Raw genomic sequence first — 6,000 nt, forward strand, 5'->3', positions numbered from 1 at the left:
TTCCAATCCAGGATCACTCTCAAAATCCAGGACCACTGGCTCCTAACTGCTCACTGCCTGCCTTCCCAATCACCCCTAACTGCCACCCTCCTGCTGACCTGGTCACTCCCAACTGCTCCCCCTACCTGCCTAGTTGCTCCCAACTGCCCCCCTTGCCCCACTGGTCTGGTCGCCCCTAACTGCCCCTCCTGCCCGCCTGGTTTCCCCACACAGCTTGCTGCTCAGTTATTTGGTCACTCCTCACTGATCCCCCTGCCAGCCTGGTCACCCCATACAGCCTGTTCGGTCATCTGTTCAGTTGCAATGGTCCTTAGGCTTTTATATATATACTGTAGTAGTTTTCTGCTATTGTTGTTTTAATGACAGATGATGGCAAAGGGAAACTTTCAACTGATGAGGATCAGAAAAGGCTTCTGGAAAGATAATTTGAGCAAAGACTAGAATTTCTTGATTTACTTTCAGTTAATTTTCAGAAGTCATACAGCACTAGGCAATGTTAACTATTTAAAGTGCTTTTAAATAATTAAATCTGACTTCCCCCACCCCATCAGCAAATTCTACAAATTGCTTTCTATATTGGTAGAGGAATATGAAAAGAGTGTTAAATACCAGTAATCCGACCTCCTTAACTCTGATGACCCTAAATAAACACCAATATGTTGAGGGCCATTATTTGTGTGGGCTGAGTGTCAGGAAGAGGATAAATGAATACACAACTATCCCTAGAAGCCATTTCAGTTCCTATTTCTCATAGATCCCTCCTATATAATCTTGGAGCATGCTCTCCTATCACAGGATTAGCTGTTTTTCTCCCCTATGTCTCAAAGCATGGAGGTTCATATTTTACCTTTTGTGGCACTGTTATCTTTAGTCTTAACTTTACATCTCATAACCCTCTTCTCCCCACAACCTACCTTCTGTATCAACCTCTAGAAATTAAGCATCCATTAAAGAAACCACTGAACTGATTTTTTTACTCCATGAAATATTCCTTTCCTAGGTTTTCAAAATAGTAACTCATTACAATGGAGAATATGTAATTCAAGAAAGAGCATCAAGGGATTTTTATGAATAGTTTTTAATATGTTCAAAATGCACATATTAATATGTTCAAATGGGTAGATCTGAAGGATTACAATGTTATACAATCCCTTGGCTCAAATAGATACTCTCTGGGTAAAAGCTGTTTTGACCATGAAATTGTGGGTGGTCTCAGCACCAAAAGTTAAGCATTTAATATTTGTCACCTTGTTTCTAAGATATGATGGAATAAGCCTCTTCTCAAACCTCACTTTCATGGAAATAGGTAGTTGGTTATAACTTCAGAAAATGTAAATTATTTAGTAACTGATTAGAAACTGAAAATAATGTTCACCTGCCTGTTGATAAATATTAAAGATTGATTAGAAAGGCACTTATAACCTGTCACCACTGTTCATCTTGTATAAGATGGCCAATGTTTTTCTTAACTATTTTTAAAAGTTACTCTTTAAATAAAACATTACACTTTTTTTTTTTTCAACCTGGACACATGCCCTGACCAGGAATAACTGTGACCTCCTGGTTCATGGACCAATGTTCAATCACTGAACCACACCAGCTGGACTATTTCTTGTTAACTAAAGATTAAAAAAAAAAAAAAAAAGTCTTAACAATATTCAGTTGTTTATATTTTCACCTGACTCCAATAACTTCTAAAAATATTTTGGAAAGGCTTTGCAATCCTTCCTCCTCTTACCTCTTGATAAGCTATATCCTAAAATATAAAAACAAAAGTACTTTCATGCGGTTCATATAAATGATCATGGAATTAGGCACACTTCAGATACCATGAAAATCACTAACATTGATACTTCAATTCCAACTCTAGTAAGGTTACTACCAAATATTTTAAATCAATTTTTATATTCACTAACTTTTCCTATTTTGATAAGCTCATCCCATCTATAATAAACTCAGTATGTTATATCCAAGGAGAAAATTATGAAAATTTTTTAAAAAATATATTTTGATTTCTTACAGATAGTAAAGGAGAGAGATAGAGTTAGAAACATTGATGAGAAACATCAATCAGCTGCCTCCTGAACAACTCCCACTGGAAATGTGCCTGCAACCAAGGTATGTGCCTTTGACCAGAATTGAACCTGGGACCTCTCAGTCCCCAGACCAATGCTCTATCCACTGAGCCAAACCGGTTTGGGCTGGAAATTCTTATTGAAAATGTTTTTAACAAACTTGAGGGCACCTGAGAAAGAACCCTACTATTTCTTATTTTTATTTATGTATTTATTTTTATTGTTTTCAGAGAGAAAGGGAGAGGGAGAGAACATCAATAATGAGAATCATTGACCAACTGCTTCCTGCATGCCCCCCACTGGGGATTGAGCCCACAGTCAACGCTCAACCACTGAGCCATGCCAGCCAAGCCTTATTGAAAATTTATTGGAAAAATTCCCCTATATAGAAAAACAGTTACTATTTAAATTTAGGGATTTTTAACTCAATGAACATTTTATAAGTCTGAATTTTGAGCATTATCAGAAAGTCACATATAGCCTATACCCTCCAATTTTGTGAAAACATTTCAAGATATATTTCTTTATTCAATACTAGAGGCCCAGTACATGAATTCATACACGGGTAGGGTCCCTGAACCTGGCCGGCAATAGGGCCAGATCAGAGGTGTCTCATCCACCTGGGGGTAGGGATGGCAAGAGGTTGGCCAGCTGTGGGGAGGCCACAGTGGAAAGAAAGTAGTTTAAAGCAACATATGAAACTAATCATGGGAGGATGGGAAATTGTGATTACCACATACACTGTTGTAAGGCAGCGATAGCAACAAATATATAAACTAGAGGCCTGGTGCACAAATCCATGCACCAGTGGGGTCTGGCCGGCCCACCCCAATTGGGGCCCATCAGGCCAGAGGTTGGGGCTGCGGGCTGTTGGCCCACAGGATATGCCCCTGGTCAAACTCCTGGTCAAGGGGACAATTTGCATATTGGCCTTTTATTATATAGGATTATATAGGATGATTCTTAACATTCTTTTTGGCAGTTACAAAGCATAGAAATATCAAATTTTAAAATGCTATAAAAAAATTTAAATGCTGCAGATGTTTTAAAACCATGGTTTACTCCTAAAAGTTATCTTATGCAGGTTGGTAGATTTTGGTTTTTGACTTAGTAGTTATAAACCAATAGTACAAACAATAAAAGCAAGCCCAGGTAATAGGAGAGTAAAAGTCAGAAATTCTATTTTCATGTTCTCCTAATTATACATGTTCCTAAAGGATACTTTGTTGATAATTTTAATATACCTACAACAAAGACTTTACTATTTAGGCTAAAAAGGATTTTTGTTTGAGTGGTTGGCTTGGATGAAACAGAACTCTTAATACACCCAGGTGTGAAGTAAGACAAAGACAAGGCAAACAGTGTGTTTATAGAAATTATTAAGATGAGGCGAGGAGAAACCAAGATGGCAGGATAGGTACACACCTGTACACGCACAACTTCAAAACTACAACTAAAAGACAAAACTGACATCATCCAAAACCACAGAAAAGCTGGCTGAGTAGAAATTCTAAAACTAGAAGGGAAAAGCACACCAAGACTCAGAGGAGCTGCGGAAGTAAAGGCAGAGGTATGGAGGTGCACGTGTGGAGAGAACTGGTAACTGAGTACACAACTGGCTTTTTCAAGCGGGAGGAAGACAAAAGCTCCCAACTGCTCTGAACTTAGTTCTGGGCAAGACTCTGGGGACCCAGATTCATACAGGGAGAAACTAAACTGTCTGGCAGTGGATGGAACTTGAGGGCAGCTTTCTCTCAGAGGTGCTTGCAGCAATTACTGAGGGATATTGAGACCCAGAGGGCCTCTTAGGGCAAGGCTGACGGAAGTCATAGCTGTTTGCTCCGCCCTGAGACTCCACCCCATCCCAGCTGTGCACAGAGGCTTTGCATAAGAATGGCCTGGTCCATTGAAAACTAAACTTACTTAACAAACAGCAGCTGAGTCAGGGAGACCCAAAACATCCAAAAGAAGGCCCAAAGTCCCCGCAGCAGCTTGCATTGCTTCACAGGTGGGCCTCACGTGGGCACCTCCAAAACCCAAATAAAGAGGAATCTGCATCTCTCTGCAAGGGAGGGCAGTTGGGGGTGATCAAGCTTGCAGGGAGGGCAGTTAGGGTTGAACAGGACCACAGGGGAGGGAAGTTAGGGGTGACCAGGCCTGCAAGGGGAGGGCAGTTAGGGGCAATCAGGCTGGCAAGCAGAAGCGGTTAGGGGCAATCAGGAAGGCAGGCAGGCTGGCGAGCAGTTGGGAGTCAGCAGTTCTGGATTGTAAGAGGGATGTCCCAGATTGGAGAGGGTAGAAGCTGGGCTAAGGTGTGTGCGCGCGCGCGCGCACACACACACACCTGTGCACAAATTTTGTGCACCAGGCCTCTAGTTTTAAGATATTTATAAATATGAAGTTCACCCAGGCCCGAGGGATAGGGGTAGGACTTGGATAGAGAAGATATTTCAGGCCTATTTAGTCACAGTAAATGATCAAATGAAGCTAACAGGATGTGATGAGAAACTAATAAGACATAATCGCTGATAGAGCAGAGCACTCCCTCTAACATGTACCTCAAACAGCTAAGATTAATCAAGACCTGACATTAAATAGGAGTCCACATACATGTGATGCCAAACTGTGAGTATAAGTGATATCTAGAAAACATGTATAGAGAAAAAGAAGGAAATGAGGACAGATAAGAACAGGGTAATCAGAAAATATCAGAGAATCAGCAGAGTGCCAAGAAAACTTTTCAGGCAGAGTGATTTGGTGTAGCTTGAAGTTACAGCTTTTGAGAAATATAATTTTTGTATCAGGCTACTGGTATCCTTCCTTTGACCAGCTCTTAAAAATAGGAGGAAAATAAAGTTAAAAGGGGAATGAATCATTCCAAAACCACAAAGCTGCCTAAAAAAAGGATGCAATAAAATGTATTATCCTGATAATGAAATTTGTGGGATTTCTACCTAAAGACAATTTACTGAGGGGCATAGAATAGATTGTTGTGCTTAAAATAGTTAATACTACTTTGGATTATTTGCTAGCCCTAAAATTTTTATAACATTTTTTAATTATTAGCAATAAAAGCAAATTTAGGAGCTTCAGCAATTTAGCCTTTCATTTCCTTATCAGGTTATTATATTACCATTATACCAAATGAGAATTTTGCTTAGAATTTCAGAACTAAGAGACAAGATAAATGAATACTAATTCTAAAGATTAAAAAATGTAATTACCACCACAAAAGTAGGTCCATGTTGCTTATATATTAATTTCATCTCTGTTATTCAGGCTAACTCCCATCTAGTGCAATATTAAAACAGTAATTTAGGATATCTGGGAATAACCTAAATAATGCTTGATACAATTTTCTTCCTTAGAATATACAGGCTCCAATGTTTCCTAATGTAGAAAAATATTTCTCTCTCTCTCTCTCAAAATGTACCAGGAAATATTCACATATGTAAGCTACTACTGGGTGAAGTCTTTTATAATGTAACATTTTCTATATATTGTGAAACTAAGCCTTCACAATAAAAGTATGAAGTGAAGCAGGAAATCCTCTAGGTAGAATTTTACCAAAAACACAAGCTGTGTCTCACAGAATATTGAGATGGGTGAAAAGTCAGAATTAAATATTATCTATTTTTACAGAAAAACTCAGGACCAAAGAGATCATATTAGTTTGTATAGTTTCTTTAAATGTCTCAATGATTAAGAAAACATGTTTTTTGGTGTGTGTTTTTTTTCACCTAGAACTATTGGGAAAATAAAAGGAAGTATAGTTGACCTCTTTTCCCTTAGATTGTCAAATTAAAAAAAAAAAAAAATGACTACAACACAATAGTCATCTGGTGTGAATCAATCAAAATTATACCTATTAGCCCTAGCCAGTTTGGCTCAATGGATAGCCTAAAGGGTCCAAGGTTCAATTCCA

This window comes from Pipistrellus hanaki (assembly GCF_964339955.1).
Source record: "Pipistrellus hanaki genome assembly, chromosome: 7".
In the NCBI taxonomy this organism is placed as follows: Eukaryota; Metazoa; Chordata; class Mammalia; order Chiroptera; family Vespertilionidae; genus Pipistrellus; species Pipistrellus hanaki.